This window comes from Triticum aestivum, chromosome 6D (genome assembly GCF_018294505.1).
Source record: "Triticum aestivum cultivar Chinese Spring chromosome 6D, IWGSC CS RefSeq v2.1, whole genome shotgun sequence".
In the NCBI taxonomy this organism is placed as follows: Eukaryota; Viridiplantae; Streptophyta; class Magnoliopsida; order Poales; family Poaceae; genus Triticum; species Triticum aestivum.
The window spans coordinates 111,531,613-111,555,914 of record NC_057811.1 but is presented as its reverse complement, the minus strand read 5'-3'; positions in this window follow the sequence as shown (position 1 = coordinate 111,555,914).

The window sequence follows — 24,302 nt, the reverse complement described above, 5'->3', positions numbered from 1 at the left end:
AAAAAGAAAGCTTAGGTACCGAGTGATACCAGAGAACAGTAGAGACGTGAGAGATAATGAAAACCGTGTAATGTATAATGATAGGGAGAGTGTGACACTTCTCAAGGGAGACGTCGAGAGACCATGTTTGCGAGGATAGGAGAAACATGAAGTGAGCGTGCGGGTGAGCTGGAGAAAAGAGAGTGATAGCTACCTGAAGGAGCATGCATGCGAGAGAGATGGGCGTGAAAGGAGTGAACAAAAAAGGGATTCAAATATTTGAATTCGAGATGATGATACATGTAATCCATACTCGAACCAAAATTGATCTATCAAACATGCATACTCATATGAATTCACGCACATCTATGTTATTTAATATGTAGATATTACTGATCCATACATTTTAGTAGAACATAATTTGGTTAAATTTTTTCGAATTCAACCTTAAGATTTCGAGATCGTTGTATTTGTAAATCATATTATACATATAAAGGAGCAGAATTCTTTGTTGTGCTTTTGAAAGTATATATAAAAAATGATGTATATAGAATGTAATTCCAATTGAAAATGGATCCCGCCCGAAAAAAATAGAATACAAACGGGATTCGAATTGAGTTGGCACGGTAAACGTGCACTCTGCAAAATTTGAACGAAGCGGGGAAAGTCGCAGTAACCGCCCGAAACCAAAATCTGCGAGATGGAAATCACTACTGCCTATCCCTGCCACGCAAAGCCTATCTGCTGGATTTCTATAGGTTTCGATAGGGGTAGGTTTGTAATTTCACCCAAACGTGACGTAACCGCCTCTCACCCGGATTCATACACGGTGGGCGCCAAAACACAGTGTGTCCTCGGCCGAAATCGACTCCCTCCCCGATTCATATTCATACACGGTGGGCGCCAAAAACAAACTCTCGTCGGCAAATATTCGGTGTATGCGAGATTACCGTCCTATCCCCAACCGACTAATGTTGCTGTGATGTAGTAGAAATTTGAAACGGGGGCTAAGTTTGTAAATTTCCTCGCATTTGAGACAAGCGCGCCCTGAATACATGGTTCCCCCCTTCCTCTCTACCTCCCTTTTCCCCATTCGTACTCCGTGGGCGCCAAAACACCCTCTCCACCCCACCCTCCTCCGTCCGCCGCCGTCCGCCACCCCATCCACCGCCGTCCTCCTCCACCATGCCGGAGCTGATACCCCGACGCCGCCGTCCATTACAAGAGATCGACCTCTCTCATCCACGGCTTCGGACCGGGATCCTTGCATCCCGTCCTCTCGCTTCATCCCCGCCGTCGTCCACCTTGCCGGCGCCGCTCCTACGACCGTCTCGTCCACCGCGCCCCGCCGCCACCGTCTACCCTCCTAGATCTGCTTCCACGCCGCCGACAGCCATCGCTACCGCAGCACCGTCAAATTCTCAGCAGATGCGTACACGGCGCCGCACCAGAGGCGGTACTCTTTCGTATCTGCTCAACTTATTTATCGCAGCAAGAAAATAGATCGCCACTGCTTTACTCTGATTTCTTGTCTTGGTTGCGAAGTTGCCTTTGTCCGGTTTGCACCTTCAGATCCGCCATGGCACGCTCAACACTATACTCCCAATGCTTATGGTTTTCCCCTTTTATATTCCACACTAGTTAAATCACAGTAGACTAAATTTCAAAATTGGGTCAGTCGATTTTTCAGAGCTCGCCGGAGTTCGCCGGTGCGAACGAAGGGGCTCGGGTGGTTGTGGGGCCTCGCCGAACGAAGAAAACTCGACGCGGGTGGGGGTTGGGGCGGGGTGGGGGTGGGGGTGGCGGAGGAACACAGGCGGCGGGGGCCGGTGGTCCGGCCGGCAGCCCGTGCGGTGTTCTGTATGGGAAGAATCAGAGACGAGGAAGAAGATGGGTTAGGAGACGTAGGATCTTCATCCAACCGCCTGAAATGGTCGAGAGACAGCTGGGAGTTGCATTCTTAATGCGCTCTGGTTCATCATGTGTGGGCACTGCGCAACCAACATTTTATTATCCAAAATCTGCTTGCTCTTCTTTACCATGTTCCTCTTCCGTTCTTCTTTAATATGTACTCTCTCCGTTCCTAAATACAAGTCTTTGTATAGATTCCACCATGGACTACATATGGAGCAAAATGAGTGAATCTACACTCTAAAATGTATCTGGATACATCTGTATGTGATCCATAGTGGAAATCTCTACCAAGACTTATATTTTGGAACGGAGGGAGTATGATAGTAGTACAGTATGTTCCTTGTACTGAAGATGAGCAGGGACATTTGCAGTGTAGAGGTATATACGGTCGGTTGTGATGGACACTTTGAGCCTGTTTGATTCGTAGGATCTTGTAAACATAGGAATAGGATTTGTAGTGGCCTGCCCACTTGAATCCTATAAGAATAGCAAGGAAATGCGGGGAGCTGTGTCGCCTTTGAGAGTTACACTGATATTAACAGTACCGCACCTTCACTTTGATGGCAAGTCTATAAACGAATTTCCGGTGAAGTCTCCTGTGCTAAATTTAAAAGACATTGAATTGAAAAACCTTGTTATGCACTGGCCTTGTTCCTAGGATGAGGTACTGTCTATGAAATCACATGACAATTTGAACTTCTACTTTTCCGCATGTGCCTTACGGATCTTTTTTGCAGGAAATCTGCTCGAAGAAGAATTCCGATTTGACAAGAACGACAGGATATCGCAAATATGCTGCCCGCTGCTTTGCTCTTGTTAGTACCAGTTGTCCTGTATCACTGTACTTGCATAGATACCTGGTTCATTATGTGACAGCAGTATGCATGATAGCTTGCTTATCAATTGTGCGCTCCAAATTATCTGATCTGTATGAATGGTTACATTAGTGTAGAATATATCCAATGCCAATGTTTTTTTAGCTCTGCATTGTTCTTGTAAGTACATGCTGTCATTTATCAGTGTACTTATAATGACAGGTAGTTGTTCATGTACCATCACTCTGCAGCTTATTTTCCTTTGCCCTCCATTTTCTACACATCAGATCTATATTTACTCTTACCATAAGGTTGGTACTGAAGAAGTTTAGCTGTGCATTGCTCTTGGCTGTACCTTTTGCCTGTATCGCTGCACTTACATTTATAGCTACTTGGTTATGTAGCATCACTCTTCTTATCTTAAATATTCTCCATTTTTTCGTATATTATCACATCTATATTTACTCTTAACAAAATGTAGAATAAAGGCAATGCTTTTGAAGAAGATTCTGTGGTAAACTTCTTGAATTGCCCCCCCATCAGCATGGACAAGGCCTTTATAGAGCCTGTCTTCACCAATAATGTAAGTTTGTCCATCTCAAGCCTTCAAACTTTGTTGTATATATTTGGTTAGGCATGACTGCAACAGCTGTTTATTTTTGGTGTTTGCATCAAATTGCTTGTTTAAAGTTTATTATGTAGTTCATAAACAAAAGTTTGTCCTTTCTCAATTTAAGTTTTCAGTTGTACAACCAAGTTCCTTCTTCATACCATGTAAATTAAACTATACAGAGCAAGTGATCTTCTTTTGCACTGCATGTATGCTTCTGTTCTTCATCCGTAATCCAGTGGTGTGGTGAACCTACCCACTACAGCACAATGTCATATTCTGCAATGTCTTAACTATGAACAATGTCATATCATTCTACTATTATTTAAACCGTCTCTTTATTTGCCAATCTGAAATGGTATAAATTGACAGCACACTATCCATTCATACTTATGAGTTCTTGATCTGTAATCCAGTGGTGTCGTGAAGCTGCCAACTCCTTCACAATGTCATTTCCTGCCATGTCTTGACCTGAACAATACCATATTGTGTTAATGCAATTTTAAACTGTGTCACTTTATTCGTCAGTAAGAAATGTGATGAATTGTCAGCACTGATACTTTTATGTGCAAAACCTGTCATCTGTCTGCTTGTTTATCTTTCAGAGTGAGGAAGATATAAGTGTTGAACAAGCGCAGTCTCATCATCTTGCTCAGCTGCTTGCGCTGCAGCTCCCCAGCAGGGCTAACCTTTCTTGAACTCTATTGAAGTGCTGTCGGTTTTGTATATTATTTTGTCGGCGTGTTTATTTGCACTGGTGGCGATCTTTGATGCCCAGTGTATGTAATCTGCTGTCTGCTTGTGCTTTATTATCATAGTGGCGAACTTTGATGCCCAGTGGATGTAATATGCCGTAATTTCTTTATTGTATAGTCTAGGTTTTTTCTTATTCACGATGCTGCAGTTATTTTACTGTATATATATCCTGTCTTCGCAGTAAACCGGCCAAACCGTAAAATTACGGTACATAATCGGGCCGTCATGCAATCACGATGTAGGTTGGGCCTGAAACGTGCCGAACAGCTCACGGGCCGGCAGCAGCCCGAAATGAACCCCGGCCCATGATTGTGCGAATCAAATCACGGGCTTTTAACAGGCCAAAATTGTCTCGGTCCTTGTTTGGCCCAATCAGATATCGGCTGCGAGCAGGCCGGATGCAAACCGGGCCGTAGTTAGGCCCAACTATATGACGGGCTTTTAACAGGCCGAAATTAATATAGGGCCGAAATGTTAAACGGGCCCTTAACAGGCCAAAACTAATATCAGGCCGAATTACTAAGTGGGCCTTTAGCAAGTGGGCCCAAAAGCATAGTGTCCAGTTGACGGGCCGAATCTGATATGGGCCATAATTGAGCCCAAAGCCTCTTAAAGGGCCGGACCTGATCTGGGCCGTAATTTGGCCCAGAACGTGGTAGGCTTTTAACGGGCCGGATCTCATATGGGCCACTATTAGGCCCGGAGCGTGGCAGGCCATTAATGGACCGGATCAAATATGGGCCGGCATTTGGCCCAAAACATGGCAGCCAGTTAATGGGCCGGCCTACTAGGGTCCTCAAAATCTTGTGGGCCTACAGCTGGGCCGGCCCATTAATGTCGGCGAAATCTCGTGGGCCTTTAGCTGGGCCGGCCCATTATGATCCGCAAGAATCTTGTGGGCCTTTACCTGGGCCGGCCCATTATGGCACACAAAAATCTTGTGGGCCTTTACCTGGGCCGGCCCATTATGGCCCGCAAAATCTTGTGGGCCTTTAGCTGGGCCAGCCCATTATGGTCCGCAAAATCTCGTGGGCCTTTAGCTGGGCCGGCCCATTATGGTCCGCAAAATCTTGTGGGCCTTCAGTTGGGCCGGCCCATTTAAACTTGATGGGCCGGTCCACGTGTCAACATATCATAGGCGCGTCTCGCCCATTGGATGAGTGACACCTGTGCCAACGCGGACCTGACACGTGTCTCCTCCAGCCAATGATGATTTTACACGTGGAAAATCCCCATTGGTCGGGGCTGTTAACGGGTTATCGGATCCAGAACCCGACCCGATAGCTTAACGGCGTTCCGTTACGGTGGATGCCACGTGTCGGTCACCCTTGACGAAAGCACTTCTGTGACGCGCGATTTATCATCATGGAAGTGGACACTTCCGTGATGATAATTTTGGTAATGTCATGGAACACTTCTACGACAGCACAGGTATGACTATCTTGATTCTGTCATAAATTTGTCATGGATGTACATGCATGACAAAAAACGCGACCTACTGTGACAAACACGTATCATCACGGAAGTGTATTTTTTTGTAGTGAATGGAGCTTCGCCAGACGCGTCGGTGCTGCCATGAGCGCCGGCGCGCTGGTGCTGCGTTGGAGCATGGAGGTGGTGTGATGGAGATACAAGTCTGGGAGGGGGCTGTCCTCGTGAATATGCAACAAGAGGAGGAAGACGGGCTGCGAGCCTATGGATCAAACGGCTCGTGTGCCTTAATCGAACGGCTCCTCAGGGGGATGATATTTTGCAAATATCATCCGGTTGATTTGTAGCATTGGCCTTATCAATAACCAGTATTATGATTAAGGTTTTCAAAGTCGCTTCAGTGCAATGGCCATAATTTATCAATGGATATAATTTATTCTACAATGGAAGGAATAGTCCCGAGTCGCTGCAGGCTTACGACCCGGCACTTGGGGGCTACATTATTCAAGTTGAGATTACATCAAATATGCAAGTCCCATGTCACAGCCAGCATGCACCATGGCACTTGGGGGCTAATGCAAAGTCATTTTTGCTCACCTTATTGAAGACCCGACTCATCACATTGTAATGAGCCGGCCCTTGGGGGCTACGAATTGCTCCTGTCAAAAATTCAAGGCAATTACAAGTCCCAGGCTGCTACAAGCATGACAACCTGGCACTTGGGGGCTACATATATGGAGTATTCAATTTTTACTAGTGACTGAGATGAACAAAATGGATTTCTTTTAAGTGGCAGTATTTATATTGAAGCAAGTCTTAAGTTATCACTTTGTTCTGCTCAAGACTTGGGGGCTACAGGTAATATGGATATAAGAGAGAAAAATCTTCAAATTCTCAGTTTTGAGCAAACCAGATTGACCCGATGTCTGCAACAATTATGACCCAGCATCGGAAATAATTATGACTCGGCATCATCTCTTTATAACCCGGCAATTTTGGTAACCATAAATTGGCAAGATCTACATCTTCAAGTCGCTTGAAGATCAGATGAGTATTTCAAGACCAATATGTCCTCACAATATTTCTATGAGAAACCAATGTCAGCAAATTGATTATGAAGTTGGTCTATTAACCGGACTTTCCAGAAGAAGGAAATGACAAGGATTTAAGGATGATCAGGTACCGGTTCAGAAAAACTTTTAACCCGGAGCACAACCTGTCAAATTTGTTCTTGTGTTTATTTTGCAGGATCAGTTTAACATGGATAAATCCAAATTAAACTGGGGGCTAATGTCGGGGATATACCCCACGGTATGACCCGGCCGGATGTATGATCTGTACTTTAACATGTGAATAGCTTGTTACTTGATCATGAGAAGCTTTATGTTATGAGCTACTGTTATGACATATAATGATGCTAGAAAAAGTGATTGGAACTATCATTGATCAAACTTATGCACTTGCTAGCATTCACACTTCATAAATTATTTCTTTTATCATTTACCTACTCGAGGACGAGCAGGAATTAAGCTTGGGGATTGTCGGGGATATACCCCGCGATATGACCCGACCGGAAGTATGACCCTGCCGGACTTGGCGCTTCACCGTGACCCGCCGGAGGACTGGCGACTCACGGGTCTGGCGGCTCACTGTCAGATGACTCACGACCCTGACGACTCACGGATGACCCCGATGGCGGGTCAGATGGACAACAAGGCCCAAAGCCCGGAAGGCCGGCTCACGTTATGATGGGCCGGCTTAAGAGGAAAGGGATGACGAATATTTCCTTTAAAAGGAAGCAAGACCCGGACTTGTAATCAACTTGTAAGAGAAGATAGACTAGTCGAAGTCCAACTGGGACTCCACATGTAACCCGCCCCTCTAACTTATATAAGGAGGGGCAGGGCTCCCCAAGAGGGACGGGTAACAAGAAACAATCTCTAGGGCTAGACACCGAGAGTCGGTTCCCGGCGACTCTCCCGTGATCATAATGAGACCTAGCCCCAAACAGCATGTAGGGTTGTTACCGGATGATGTTTCCCGGGGCCCGAAGCTGTGTAAATCCTTGTCTTGGTGATCCCTGCGTCTCTCGATTCCGCATCAACCCCTCTCAAGCTACCACATAGATGCGTTGGCCTCGCGACTAAGTCCTAACACTAAGGACATCTGAGGTGTTAATTCCACGACAGTTGGCGCCCACCGTGGGGCTTGCGCACGGTGGTGTTGAGTTCTTGAAGGGATCTCTTCAAGGGTTCGAGAAGTTGGCAAATTTTTCGGATGAAGAAAGAATCAGTTTGAAGGATATGCATCAGCCGGCCAATTTTGCGATCCGCCGAGTTGTAATGATTTTCGAAGATTCGCCGAATTGCCACCGCCGCGTACGTACATCACATCAAGACAAAGTTGATTTGTTCCAAAATTATCTGAAGCCGAACCGGTCTTCTTTGGCCAACTCCGACGGCTATAAGGAATCTGCTAAAAGATTACATCAAGGATTAAGGAAGGAAAAAGGCGCAGCCCACGTGAAGGTGTAGTACTTGTTACCGTGACCCCACGTGAAGGATCAATCAAAGGAAAAGTGAGCCATGCATGTACGCACAGATTCTTGATGGGATTAGTAGTACTCTTTGGACTTGGGCTCCACAATCGGGCATCTGCGCCGCGACAGCCGGTTTCGGCCCTGACGCCTCTGCCGCTGCACTTCTAAGCCTGCCTGCGCAAAGCCGCCTCCGGCCACGGGCCTCTGGCCCGCGCGTCTCCGTCCCAGCCTCTGGCTCATGCGCCTTCGTGCTTCATCGACGGTGTTCTTTCTCCTCGTGGTCGCACCTGCCCGACTCTGAGTGCTAATCGCCAAGTTTCGTGCCACGCACGCCCTCTGTTCTGGAGTCACCTTCGTCAAGTCCTCACCACCAGCTGCTATCACCAGATCCGCTCGTTCGCTGGTTTTACTCCACTACGCTGGACCCGTCGCACTTAAACCGCTGCTATCAGGGGAACGCCAGCTTCAAGTCCCGAGGGAATCGGTGCCGCTGTTACGGTGTCCTACAAGACCTAAGGAATAAACCAACGTGACTAATGCTGGTACTCCGTATTGGGCTGATTTTCTTCAGAGATCAATTTGCATGGAATACACATATGTGGAGACCAGCTACGCGCTAATGGCCACGCTCACATGCGTCCAAAAAATAAATCAGGTGTTATTTCTCCTATATATTTTCTCAGTATACTTTAATTACTATGAGCACAACTACTCTACTCTACGGTATTTTTATATATGCAGGAGAATTATTCATTACAAAGTGGTGTTATATCACGGAGGCACGTTCGGCGGTACCGCGCGGCTTCATGGACTGGCGTGTCATGGTCCGGATTACAGCAACGCGCCGGCCGACTTGCCCGTCCGCGCCGCATTGCAGCACCACAAACGACTCGCCCGCACGCCCTCGCGACCGGTTCATGCATCCGCATCGGCTTATAACGAGGAGGACAATTTTCTCGTCCGCACCGGCTTACAACGCCGCGGCCGATTTATCTGTCTGCTCCTACGGCCGATTCACCCCCCGCGGCCGACTCGCCTGTCCGCTCGACTTACCGTGCCTGCGATTAGCTCGCCCGTCCGCACCGGCTTACAGCGCCGCGGCCGACTCATCTGTTGCCCGGGCGAATCAGGTGATATTCATCCAAGTTTGTTCTTAATACATAGTATTTTTGTCAAAGAGCAGTTTATCTTTGCCTTGGTCTGCAATATTGTTGATGCAGGACAATTGTTCACTACATCAAAACGATGTGGTTAACTCGCTCATCCGCACTGGCTTACAACGCCACGGCCGGCTCATCTGTCTGTGCCGCCTCTGATGCTACGGTCGTCTTTACCGTCCGTCTCTCGCGGCCTGGTCTACATCAACCCACCGGGCCGTACCTGTCTGCATGAGTTGTTATTGAATATGAGCAAGTCACTGCTTGGGAAGCCCGGTTTTCTTCCAACAACTTGGAGGAAACTTATCATGTGTTATCAACCGCCGTCTGCACTGGACGGCTCAATGGGCAAGCGCACAAGTCGCCGCCACTACGGTTTGGTTAACTTCAAAACATCCAGTTGGAAGGAACCATTGGCCGAGTTGCTGACACGGCTCATATGGGATCCTTTATAACCCGCCGCAGTCACCTCAACCTTCTGTGGATTCACATCGCGCTGTCAACACCAATGATATACCCCTTATGTTATGGTCAATATGGAGAATCTCAAAGTCAACTCCTCGAATCGTCTTGAGACTCGGGGGCTACAATGATATGACTCGGCATCATTGGTCGGTTTCAATGCATTCAAGAACTCCGGGTCGTTGGAGGGAATGATAACCCGGTCCCGGAGACTACTGTTATATTGATGAAAATTTAAAGGCCGTCAGAAAATTTTCGGCTTAGAAAGTATATGACAGTTACAAAATCCTGGCTCAATGAAGAAGTTCCGGGTCATCAGAAAGGATTCCAGTTTAAAATTTGGCTCAAGGGAAGTCAGTCTCACTGAAGCTCTCAATATCCGGTTTAAAGTCCGGCTCAAGGTAAATTTATATCTTACAAAGCTTTCAAGCTCTCAAATCCGGTTCAAACATCCGGCTCAAGGTAAATTTATATCTTACAAAGCTTTCAAGCTCTCAAATCCGGTTCAAACATCCGGCTCAAGGTAAATTTATATCTTACAAAGCTTTGGAGCTCTCAATATCCGGTTTACAAATTTCTGGTTCAAAAAAAAAGTTATCTCTCGCAAAGCTTAAGTTCTCAGGAAAAATTAAAGGGACCAAAGAGAGTCTGTTACAAAGCACAACTCAAATATAGGTACCCTGCTTTAATGACCATTGGGAGCTGATCGTATTCGAATTTAGCTTAACCCTTTTGGTGTGACCCTGATCGTATTCGAATCAGAGTCGTTAAATATTCTCATGATCACTAGGGGGCTTCCTGTTCAAACATAGGTCGTATTCAAACCAAAGAGAACATAGCTGTCGATACCCTTTTGATCGGCACACTGCCGAGCTCATTGGGGAGTTTGTTGGTCATATTTGAACCATAGCTCAACCCCCTTTGGGAACCGACGTGGATCGTATTCGAATCAGCATCGTTAAACAACTCTCAAGGTCATTAGGGGGCTTCCTGTTCAAACATAGGTCGTATTCGAACCAAAGAGAACATAGCTATCGGTACCCTCTTGATCGGCAACGCCAAAGCCACTGGGGGCTATATGATCGTATTCGAATCTTAGCTTAACCCCTTTGGGACGGTTTTCTGATCGTATTCGAATATGAAGCCTCAAGATTTTTTGAAGTTTCTTTTTGCAAATAATTGTAAGCTCTTTTGAACACATCTAAAGTGTATATGAGTGGTTTCTATTTAAACCCGGCTTGATTTTCGATGATAAGTCGCCGGCTTATGACAATCATCATCTATGTGGAAGCATTGGCTTCTAAGGATTGGGTTATCACACTTACGGCACATGTATCATAAGCCGGCAGTACAGTTCAATATCACAGGTATGATATTGTTTATACATAATTATGTTTAAACTAGCCCTGGCTATGGACTTTAAGCCGCCGGTATGTTTTGAATTGCGCCATTGGAATCATGCGCGTATCAAAGATTAGGTTATCACCCTTATTGTGCAGGTCATATAAACCGACAAATGCAAATTCAATATCACAAGTATGATATTATTGTTATGTTTCAAAGTTATGATTCATAACAGGCTTATCTGTGACTCCTTTTTTACACATCCGTGGTCATATGTAAGATATTATGACCCGCCCTGCGGTAAACCGCCAAGGTTTCTTGTGATCTACTTGTGTGCAGGATAAGACTACATTTGGGTAGTTACCCGCCCTGGCTTTTGACGTTAAGTCGCCAGGGCGTATGTTGTTTAAACTCTGTGCAGGATTTGCAGAACTATGACTTATATAAATGCTTCAGTCCAAGCCATCATCGAAATGACATTGGTGTCTCAAAAGGGTTATCAATTCTTGGTTTTCTCAAAGGGCTATAGGCCACCGGGTTACAAAATTCCGGCTTACAATGGAGGCGAATAAATCGCCATCGGCCAAGAGCCGCCAGGTATTTAAACTCCGGGTTTACTTGTCAACCGATGAGGTATTCAAATCTTTAATAGCCAAAACTGGCTGAATTTTCATGATGATATTGAATGATTGAGGTTTTCATACCGGATTATATTATTCAAATCTTGAATAGCCAACATGGCTGGATTTCTATTGTGATTATCAGTAACCAGTGTTATGATTGAGGTTTTCAAAGTCGCTTTAGCGCAACGGCTATTATTTTTATCAACGGGCATGATTTATTTTACAATGGAGGAAATAGTCCCGAGTCGCTGCAGGCTTACAACCCGGCACTTGGGGGCTACATTATTCAAGTTGAGATTACATCTAATATACAAGTCCAATGTCACCGCCAGCATGCACCATGGCACTTGGGGGCTAATGCAAAGTCATTTTTTGCTCAACTTATTGAAGACCCGACTCATCACATTTTAAATGAGCTGGCCCTTGGGGGCTACCAATTGCTCTTGTCGAAAATTCAAGGTACACAAGCCTTAATCCATTATATCGCAAGATCCACTATTCAGTTGGTAGAGTACAAAGCTCTTAACCTTGTGGACGTGGGTTCAAGCCCCATGGTGGAGATTACATCATATACTGTTATTATCAATAAATCATATACAAAGTCCCAGCTCGGTAATATCTTACTGACCCGGCCCTTGGGGGCTACGCTGGTTGAAGTTTATATGAGCATGAGGCAATTACAAGTCCCAGGTTGCTGCAAGCATGACAACCCGGCACTTGGGGGCTACATAATATGGAGTATTCAGTTTTTACTAGTGACTGAGATGAACAATATGGATTTCTTCAAAGTGGCAGCATTTATATTGAAGCAAGTCTTAAGCCATCACTTTGTTCTCCTCAAGACTTGGGGGCTACAGGTATTATATTATTATCGAAGAAATATTTTCAAATTCTTTGTTTTGAGCAAGCCAGGTTGACCCGGCGTCACCAATCATTATGACCCTGTGTCTACAACCCGGCGTCATCAATAATCATGAACCGGCATTGGCAACAATCGCGACCCGGAAGTATCAGCTTTTATAACCCGACAATTTTGGTAATCATAAACCGGCAAGTTTTATAAGCCGGCTGAATATAAGTTGAATATTTGAAGACCAATATTTTTGTCAAAGTTAGAGCATTGAAAGCCGACTCAAGTGGATTATCTCTTACAATATTTCTCAACAAGAGACCAATGTCAGCAAATTGACACTGAAGCTGGCCTGTTGACCCGGATTTTTCAAAGGAAGTATCTGAATTTTTGCATTGGCAAAATTTGAACATATCTGCTAAAGAGATTTGCTATGAGATTATGGATACATATCAAGAAGGAAGATGACAAGGACTTAAGGATGATCAAGTGCCGGCTTACAAAGAATATTTAACCCGGAGCACAACCTGTCAAATTTGTTCTTGTGTTTATATTACAGATTAGTTTAACATGGATAAATCCAAATTAAACTGGGGGCTAATGTCGGGGATATACCCCGCGATATGACCCGGCCGGACTTGGCGCTTCACCGTGACCCGCCGGAGGACTGGCGACTCACGGGTCTGGCGGCTCACTGTCAGATGACTCACGACCCTGACGACTCACGGATGACCCCGATGGCGGGTTAGATGGACAACAAGGCCCAAAGCCCGGAAGGCCGGCTCACATTATGATGGGCCGGCTTAAGAGGAAAGGGATGACGAATATTTCCTTTACGAGGAAGCAAGACCCGGACTTGTAATCAACTTGTAAGAGAAGATAGACTAGTCGAAGTCCAACTGGGACTCCACATGTAACCCACCCCTCTAACTTATATAAGGAGGGGCAGGGCTCCCCAAGAGGGACGGGTAACAAGAAACAATCTCTAGGGATAGACACCGAGAGCCGGTTCCCGGCGACTCTCCCGTGATCATAATGAGACCTAGCCCCAAACAGCATGTAGGGTTGTTACCGGATGATGTTTCCCGGGGCCCGAAGCTGTCTAAATCCTTGTCTTGTGTTGCGTCTCTCGATTCCGCTCAACCTCTCTCAAGCTACCACATAGATGCGTTGGCCTCGCGACTAAGTCCTGATACTAAGGACATCTGACGTGTTAATTCCACGACAGGGATGCTGATACGTCTCCAACGTATCCATAATTTATGAAGTATTCATGCTATTATATTATCCTTCTAGGATGTTTTATATGCATTTATATGCTATTTTATATGATTTTTGGGACTAACCTATTAACCTAGAGCCCAGTGCTAGTTTCTATTTGTTCCTTGTTTTTGAGTATTGCAGAAAAGGAAAACCAAACGGAGTCCAATTGACCTGAAACTTGACGAAGCTTATTTTTGGACCAGAGGAAGGCCATGGAGTAAAAGAGTTGGGCCAGAAGAGTCCCGGGCTGCCCACGAGGGTGGGAGGCGCGCCCCCTACCTCGTGGACAGCCCAGAGACCCCCCTGACTTGTTCTCGACGCCAAACCTCTTATATATACAGAAACCTCCAGAAAATAACCTAGATCGGGAGTTCCGCTGCCGCAAGCCTCTGTAGCCACCGAAAACCAATCTGGACCCGTTCCGGCACCCTGCCGGAGGGGGGAATCCCTGTCCGATGGCCATCTTCATCATCCCGGCGCTCTCCATGACGAGGAGGGAGTAGTTCACCCTCGGGGCTGAGGGTATGTACAAGTAGCTATGTGTTTGATCTCTCTCTCTCTCTCTCTCTCTCTCTCTCTTGTTTTCTTGATTCGGCACGATCTTGATGTATCGCGAGCTTTGCTATTATAGTTGGATCTTATGATGTTTCTCCCCCTCTACTCTCTTGTAATGGATTGAGTTTTCCCTTTGAAGTTATCTTATCGGATTGAGTCTTTAAGGATTTGAGAACACTTGATGTATGTCTTGCATGTGCTTATCTGTGGTGACAATGGGATATTCACGTGATCTACTTGATGTATGTTTTGGTGATCAACTTGCGGGTTTTGTAACATTGTGAACTTATGCATAGGGGTTGGCACACGTTTTCGTCTTGACTCTCCGGTAGAAACTTTGGGGCACTCTTTGATGTTCTTTGTGTTGGTTGAATAGATGAATCTGAGATTGTGTGATGCATACCGTATAATCATACCCACGGATACAGGTGACATTGGAGTATCTAGGTGACATTAGGGTTTTGGTTGATATGTGTCTTAAGGTGTTATTCTAGTACGAACTCTTGAATAGATCGATCCGAAAGAAAAACTTTGAGGTGATTTCGTACCCTACAATAATCTCTTCGTTTGTTCTCCAGTATTAGTGACTTTGAAGTGAATCTTTATTGCATGTTGAGGGATAGTTATATGATCCAATTATGTTATTATTGTTGAGAGAACTTGCACTAGTGAAAGTATGAACCCTAGGCCTTGTTTCCTAGCATTGCAATACCGTTTACGCTCACTTTTATCATTAGTTACCTTGCTGTTTTTATATTTTTAGATTACAAATACTCATATCTATCATCCATATTGCACTTGTATCACCATCTCTTCGCCGAACTAGTGCACCTATACAATTTACCATTGTATTGGGTGTGTTGGGGACACAAGAGACTCTTTGTTATTTGGTTGCAGGGTTGTTTGAGAGAGACTATCTTCATCCTACGCCTCCCACGGATTGATAAACCTTAGGTCATCCACTTGAGGGAAATTTGCTACTGTCCTACAAACCTCTGCACTTGGAGGCCCAACAACGTCTACAAGGAGAAGGTTGCGTAGTAGACATCACTACGCCCCTGGTATCAGATCAGTTTTGGAAATCTGAATTATGTCTCGGGCATCCTAGGAGACTTGGTCTTCGAAGGGTTCACGGCCCCGACCACCTCTCTGGCCTTAGATCCGGAGCAAACTATCAGATTCGAAAATGGGAGTTTGGAGCCCATCGGACTCTCTGCAATTACGAAGCTCGCTATCGAAGATCCGGAGGAGACTGCATCATCGGCAAACCCGGAGTCGAGCCGGGCTCCCCATGTCATTGGAAAGTCGGACTCACCCCCGGATACCAGCTCTGAACTTTCAAGGTCCACGCCAAGTGAGCATGGCCAGGAGGCTTCTGCCCTGCCTAGCTCCATGGACTCTCGCTTCCCCGTCCAGACCTCACTCTTAAACAAGGCTCTGGCCCTAATATGATCCCTCGCCATTACAGAAGAATCACCTCCAAACTACGTACGCCCAGCCCAGACTAGGGGCTGAAGGCGGGGAATTTTACGTCCCACCCACCACCCACTTCATAGCCATTGTCGAGGACTTAACCGACATCCTGGACTACGCCTCCGAAGACATCGACGACATGAACAACGATGCCGGAGACGAACAAGGCCAAGACCCGCCATTTATCAGGCGTTGGACGGCCACCTCCACATATGACGTGTATATGGTGGACACACCCAAAGAGGATGGCGGCGATGGTAGGAAGGATCCGGTTGAGGACAAGACTGCTGAGGCACCTCCAAAGCGTCGACGTCAGCGGCGCCGCTCAAAATCATGTCACGAAAAAGACAGCAATACCGGCACCGGAGACAAGAACACTCCAGAGAACGCCAAAGACTCCGAAGCCCCCGTCGAGCCAACATCTAATCAGGATGATTGGGAGGAAGGGCAAGTTAACCCTGACGATCTGGTCGGGAACGAGGACTCAGAGGATAGTAACTATCTACCGATCTCTGAGGATGATGTGAGCCTCGGCGACAAAGACTTCATCGTGCCAGAGGAACCACTCGAGCAGGAGCGCTTTAAGTGCCAGCTAATCGCCACTGCGAGAAGCCTAAAAAATAAGCAGCAATAGCTCCAAGCCGAACAGGATACACTCAACGACAGATGGACCCAGGTCCTAGCCACTGATGTTGCTTGAAGCTACGTCGGTATTTCCCCAAAGAGGAAGGGATGATGCAGCACAGCGGCGGTAGGTATTTCCCTCAGATATGAAACCAAGGTTATCGAACCAGTAGGAGAACCAAGCAACACAACGTAAACAACCCCTGCACACAAATAACAACCACTCGCAACCCAACGTGTTAAAGGGGTTGTCAATACCTTCTGAGCAACGGCGCCAGAAACGGTGCATGGACAGGAGAAAGTTGTAATAGATTGAATAAATAGATCACAAATAAAATAAAGTGCAGAAAAGTATTTTTGTATTTTTGATTTAATAGATCTGAATAAAAAGTGCAAATAAAATAGATCGTAAAGCAAATATATGAGAAAGAAGACTCGGCGGCCGTAGATTTCAATAGTGGCTTCTCTCGAGAAAGATAGAAAATGGTGGGTAAACAAATTACTGTTGGGCAATTGATAGAACCTCAAATAATTATGACGATATCCAGGCAATTATCATTACATAGGCATCACGTCCAAGATTAGTAGACCGACTGCTGCTTGCATCTACTACTATTACTCCACACATCGACCGCTATCCAGCATGCATCTAGTGTATTAAATTCATGGAAAAATGGAGTAATGCAATAAGAATGATGACATGATGTAGACAAGATCTATCTATGTAGAGATAGACCCCATCGTTTTATCCTTAGTAGCAATGATACATACGTGTCGTTTCCCTTTCTGTCACTGGGATCAAGCACCGTAAGATCGAACCCACTACCTGGCACCTCTTCCCATTGCAAGATAAATAGATCAAGTTGGCCAAACAAAACCCAAATATCGGAGAAGAAATATGAGGCTATAAGAGATCATGCATATAAGTGATCAAAGAAACTCAAATAATTTTCATGGATATAAAAAGATATGACTGATCATAAACTCAAAGTTCATTAGATCCCAACAAACACACCGCAAAAAGAGTTACATCATATGGATCTCCAAGAGACCATTGTATTGAGAATTCAGCGAGAGAGAGAAAGCCATCTAGCTACTAACTACGGACCCGAAGGTCTACAAAGAACTACTCACGCATCATCGGAGAGGCACCAATGGAGGTGGTGAACCCCATCCGAGATGGTGTTAGATTGGATCTGGTGGTTCTGGAATTTGCGGTGGCTGGATGAATATTTCGTCGACTCCCCTAGGGTTTCTGGAATATTGGGGTATTTATAGAGCAAAGATGCGGTCCGGGGGGCACCCGAGGTGGGCACAACCCACCAGGGCGCGCCTGGGCCTCCTGGCGCGCCCTTGTGGGTTGTCCCCTCCTCGGTACTCCCCCAGGTGCAACCAGGGCCCAATATCTTCCTACTTGTGCATAAAAAATCTCCGTGAAGTTTTGTGACATTTGGACTCCGTCTGATATTGATTTCCTGTGATGTAAAAAACATGGGAAAAACATCAACTGGCACTTGGCACTATGTAAATAGGTTAGTACCAAAAAATGTTATAAAATGACTATAAAATGATTATAAGACATCCAAGATTGATAATAAAACAGCATGGAACAATCAAAAATTATAGATACGTTGGAGACGTATCAGCACCCCCAAGTTTAACTCCTACTCGTCCTCGAGTAGGTAAGTGATAAAAACAGAATTTTTGATGTGGAGTGTTGTTTGTCATGTCATATCATATTATTTTCTTTATAGCATGGACATTTGGACTTTTATGTGATTCAAATCAATAGTCTAGTTTTGACATAATAATTTGATACTCAAGCATATCAACAAGCAACCATGTCTTTCAAAATATCAATGCTAAAATAAGTTATCCCTAGCCCATCATGCTCAAACATTGATCCATTCATGAAACACACTCGAATATTAGCTACACCCAATACTTAAGTATGATCATATTGCCTCTTATTTGGTGCTTTTGTAAGAGAAGATGGAGGCTCAAATTCAAAAATAAAAAATTGCATAAAGTAAAAGAAAGGCCCTTCACAGAGGGAAGTAGGGATTTGTAGAGGTGCCAGAGCTCAAAGTGAAAAATTAGAGATAAAAATATTTTGAGAGGTGTATCCATCCCACCAACGAAAACGACTAGAGTTCTGAACACTTTCCATGCTAGATATGCCATAGGCGGTTCCCAAACAGAAAATAAAGTTTATTCCTTTTTCCACCATTCTTTCACTTTCCATGGCTAACCGTATCCATGGGTGCCCTCCATACCAACACTTTTCAAGGAATTTATTATTTGACAACATAAAGTAAATTCATTTTTGCATTTCGGGACTGGTCATCCCTAAAACCTTTGCCTTACTCTCGTGCAATGACAAGTGAATAAACACTCATCGTGAGAATAACACATCCAGCATGGAAAATATTAGCCACCCATTACCGTTCTGCGAGCGAAACAAATACACAAAAGAGAAGTTTATTTTGAAAATTAGAGATGGCACATGCAAATTTGCTTAGAATGGCAAAATAATACCGCATATAGGTAGATATAGTGGACTCATGTGGAAAAAACTGGTTTAAAGGATTTTGGATGCACAAGTAGAGGTCATACTTGGTGCAAAATGAAGGCTAGCAAAAAGATTGGGAAGCGACCAACCAAGAAATGAATAATCTCATAAGCAAGCATTAAGCATAATTAACACCGAATAATGCACCACAAGTAGGATATAATTTCATTGCATGACTATTGACTTTCGTGCATGCATAGGGAATCACAAACCTTAACACCAATATTCTTACTAAAGCATAATTACTTATCGACATAACTCACATATCACATCATCATATCTCAAAACTATTACTAAGAATCAAGTCTAATTTGTCCAATGATCTTCATGATTTTTTTACTTATCCTTCTAGGATATCTATCACTTTGGGACTAATTTCATGTGTTGCTTTTCATAAGCTCAAACAAATATAAGTGAAGATCATGAGCATAAAATTTTCTTTCTCTAAAAATAACTTAAGTGAAGCAAGAGAGAATTTATTTAAAATTTTACTAAATCTCAAATAAATCTAAGTGAAGCAAGAGAGCAATTCTTCAAAAATACTAAGCACACTGTGCTCAAAAAGATATAAGTGAAGCACTAGAGCAAGTCCTAGCTCATAAAAGATTTATGTGAAGCACCGAGAGCAATTCTAACAAGTCATGAAATAATTTTGGCTCTCTCAAATAGGTGTGTCCAGCAAGGATTGATGACTTAAAACACAAAATAAAACAAGAAAAGACTCATATCATACAAGACGCTCCAAGCAAAACACATATCATGTGACGAATAAAAATATAGCTTCGAGTAAAATACCGATAGTTGTTGGAAAAAAGCGGGGGTGCCACTCGGGGGCATCCCCAAGCTTAGTTGGTTGATCATTTTTGGATAATAGCTTGGGATGCCGGGGCATCCCCAAGCTTAGGCTCTTCTATCCTTCCTTCACCCATCGTAAGATAACCTAAAAGTTGAAAACTTCAATCACACAAAACTCAACAAAACCTTCATGAGATCCATTAGTGTAAGAAAAATAAATCACTACTATAAGTGATGTATCAAACCAATTAATATTTTGTTTTTGTATTATATCTACTATATTCCAACTTTTCTATGGCAAAAACTCATCAAAGAAAACCATAGAGCCATCAATAAGCACACAACACAAAGAAAACAGAATATGTCAAAACAGAATAGTCTGTAGCAATCTTATTTGTTCGAATACTTATGGAACTCAAAAAATTCTGAAAAATAGGACGACCTGGGTAATTTGTATATTAATCTTCTTAAAAAAGAATTAGGGCAAAATATCTTTCTGATAAAAAATGAGAATTGTTTTCGTGAGCGCAAAGTTTCTGTCTTTTTCAGCAACATCAAACAACTATCACCCAAGAAGATCCTATTGGTTCTACTTGGCACAAACTCTAATTAAAACACAAAAAACACAATCATAACAGTAGCATAATTTTTCTAACACTCAAAAACAGAAAGCAGAAAAAAAATTATTCATTGGGTTGCCTCCTAACAAGCGCTATAGTTTTACGCCCTTAGCTAGGCATAAAGCAAGGATCTAAGTTTTGTCATCCTTCTTCTTCTTAATTTTCTTAGAGGTGTTTCCATCATGAGGTTTTGTAAACAAAACATAAAACATATTATCCATGGAAACTTCCGCATTCCTTAGTTGGTTTTCATCATAACCCTTTTGATTTCCCGCAACAATCCAAGAGTAATGTTGATTAACATTATTGAAAACTTGTTGGATTATATCTAGAACGGGGACTTCCTTTTTAAGATTATCATCAAAGATCTTATTATCCCCAGAAAATGCCTTAATGCATAGTCACTATTATAAAGAATTTCATCTATCACAGGCTTTTCATGATTCATACCATAATCAAAGATTTCCCTAGCTTCCTGTATTATGTAGTCAAACTCATTCATAAGAACGAGAGTGGCCAACTTTTTAGCCCTAGGATTCTTTATTTAGGGAAGCTCAAAAAAAATCTTTGCAAAGTAGGATGAGTACGAATAAATTTACTTTCGAGTTTCAGAAGTAGTGCTGAAATAGCATCTGCATAGGATCTAGTAGTTTTAAGTATAGGAGCATCATCAAGACTTAGATTTCCAACACAATTGAAAAATTCTTTGATACGTTCTTTCCCCATAACGTTCCCTTGCCCCAAGATAAAAGTTTTAGCATCCAGATTGCCCGTACATCCTATCTTAGGAGTTAGGCCATCATCTGTTGGTGCCATACCGAAATCACTCATGATTGCAAGTAAAGAATATATCTGACGAGAAAACGGCGAACGGAAGAAGAGAGGCGAATAAAACGGCAAATTTTTGTGAAGTGGGGGAGAGGAAAATGAGAGGCAAATGGCAAATAATGTAAATTGCAAGGATATGAGATTTGAGATTAGGAACCTGGTATATGTTGAAGATACTCTCCGGCAACGGCGCCAGAAACTCCTTTTGATGTCGCTTGAAGCTACGTCGGTATTTCCCCAAAGAGGAAGGGATGATGCAGCACAGCGGCGGTAGGTATTTCCCTCAGATATGAAACTAAGGTTATCGAACAAGTAGGAGAACCAAGCAACACAACATAAACAGCCCCTGCACACAAATAACAACCACTCGCAACCCGACGTGTTAAAGGGGTTGTCAATCCCTTTCGGGTAATGACGCCAGAAACGGTGCGTGGACGGGAGAAAGTTGTAATAGATTGAATAAATAGATCGCAAATAAAATAAAGTGCAGCAAAGTATTTTTGTATTTTTGGTTTAATAGATCTGAATAAAAAGTGCAAATAAAATAGATCGCAAAGCAAATATATGAGGAAGAAGACCCGGGAGAAAGATACCAAACGGTGGGTAAACAGATTACTGTTGGGCAATTGATAGAACCTGAAATAATTATGACGATATCCAGGCAATGATCATTACATAGGCATCACGTCCAAGATTAGTAGAACGACTCCTGCCTGCATCTACTACTATTACTCCACACATCGACCGCTATCCAGCATGCATCTAGTGTATTAAGTTCATGGAAAAATGGAGTAATGCAATAAGAATGATGACATGATGTAGACAAGATCTATCTATGTAGAGATAGACCCCATCGTTTATCCTTAGTAGCAACGATACATACGTGTCGTTTCCCTTTGTGTCACTAGGATCAAGCACCGTAAGATCAAACCCACTACCAGGCACCTCTTCCCATTGTAAGATAAATAGATCAAGTTGGCGCAACACTGCTCACTCCAATCCAAGACCAAGTGACCAGAAGACATAAGCACGGGGACACTGAGTCATGGCGCCTCCCACCTCCCTCCCCTCTCACCCCTCCCATGGCGCCTCCCACCTCCCTCCCACCTCCAATCCCTTCCATGGTGAGTTTTGATCCACCAAAATTCCTATGGCAAGTCTCATTCATTGGGATTTTTCCCCTGGTCTCAAGGTGGAACAGAAGGTACGTGCCAAGTTCAGATCTACGGTGCACTTTGATAGTTCTTCGGGGACCAAGGAATTTTTCTTGGTTGTTTCTTTCTCGTCGGCCTCCTTACCTCTTTCTGAAGAGGCGGTAGGAGTGGTTTTACAATGCTGCATTGGAAGATTGCCCATGGGTTTCAATGTCAAGCAATTGGGAGATCGGAATTTTCGGTTTTCGGTGGCTTCTAATCGTGTTGGTCATTTCATTTATGGTTTGAAAGATCGTGTTTGTCCAAGTTTTGTGTGTCACTTCCGCTTGTTCAAATCTTCGGTGGATTACTCTTGGAAGGGTTCTGAGTGGCATCTTGATGAAGTTATTCCGGAGGTTGTGGTCCGATCACCTATGGCTATCAGGAGTTCTCTAGGGTTTCTACGTAAAAGTGCACAAGGAGATACCTCGTCTAACCCTGAGTTGGCAAAATTCGAAATCTCTCATGCCGAAGACAGGAACACCACTGCCTTTCCGGATCATATCTTGGATAATTTTTTGGAGATGCGGGATCGTTCATCAAATGCTAATTTGGTTTCCAACGTTAATTCAAATGAGTTGGCTTTTGGCAGCTTTCATGCGCGTATGTCACGGCCGGATCATTAGGTTATTGGCAAACGATTTTCTGTATCCACTTTTTCAACTCTATCGTGGAATCTAATTCCGGATTCAAAGCTTGAGGAAGTGCTGGATTTTTGGCAAGCTGGTTATTCTAATGAAACCATACAATCGGTACTTGCTATTTCCTCCCTGCCTACTAAATCGTTCATCTATAACAAGCTTCATATTTGCATTCTATGTGGGAGAAGAGGTCATTTATCTATGAATTGCACTAATGCTACTTTGATAGCTAGCTTGCCCTCTTCTTCCATTCAAAATGTTGTGTCATCTACCTTGCTAAATGATAAGGGGTGCACGAAATGCCGGTCTATGGATCATTCTTTTTCTACGTGCACTTTTGGTAGTAGACGCTGCAACATATGTGGTGCAACCGGTCACGTTCAATGGGATTGCATTGCACGTCGTGGATATTCATCGAAATTAGTTGCATGAGTTAGAAAAGATCGGGTTGTTGACCATTCTGTTGGGACTCGGGTTTCTCATAAGCAACAAAAGATTTGGCACAGAAAATCTCGGAGTCTGGTTCAACAGAAAAGGGATAAGAAGCAAATTTGGATTATCAAGTGTAATGGGAGGGATCCGGTACAATCTTTTGCCCACTCTACCAAAAATACCGCGGGCGTTTCGCCTCCTCACCAACCTATCACCACTCTCCAGATTCCCGAGACCACGGTGCCTCCCATGTTTTCCCCGTCACCTTGCGCCCCTGTGCTCTCCTCCACCCCTAACCTTAAGCTCTCCTCTTCTCCAAACCAAACGCCGCCAATGGCTAACCTATCCGTGCTTCCCTACCAGTTTGTGCCGGGGGAGATGGACATCCAGCACGGTCCGGAGGGGAGGCTGCAGCGGAACATGGTGATCGTAGATGACCCCCCTCTGGACCACTCGCATCATGCATTGGTCATGGTGGTGCCACCCCCTGGAGTTCTGCAACATGAGGAAGTTCTGGCAGAGGTCAGGAGGGTTCTTCATCATGATCATGGTGCTCCTACTGCTGAGGGTGAGATCTATCCTTCATGTGTTGGTTTAATCAGATTCAACGATAGTCTTGTCAGGACCCCGATCCTAAGCCACATCGATCTAGCATGTAACACATCATATCACTTTGCGGCCTCACGCACGGTATTCCCATGGGTGCCATCTTACCTGGCCCGGGACCGTTTGCGCCTTTTGGCTCATGTATATGATAGTGTCGCTAGTATCCATATGACAGAGAACCCAGGCCGACATGACTAGTCGTGAACCCAAAGTGGCGCTA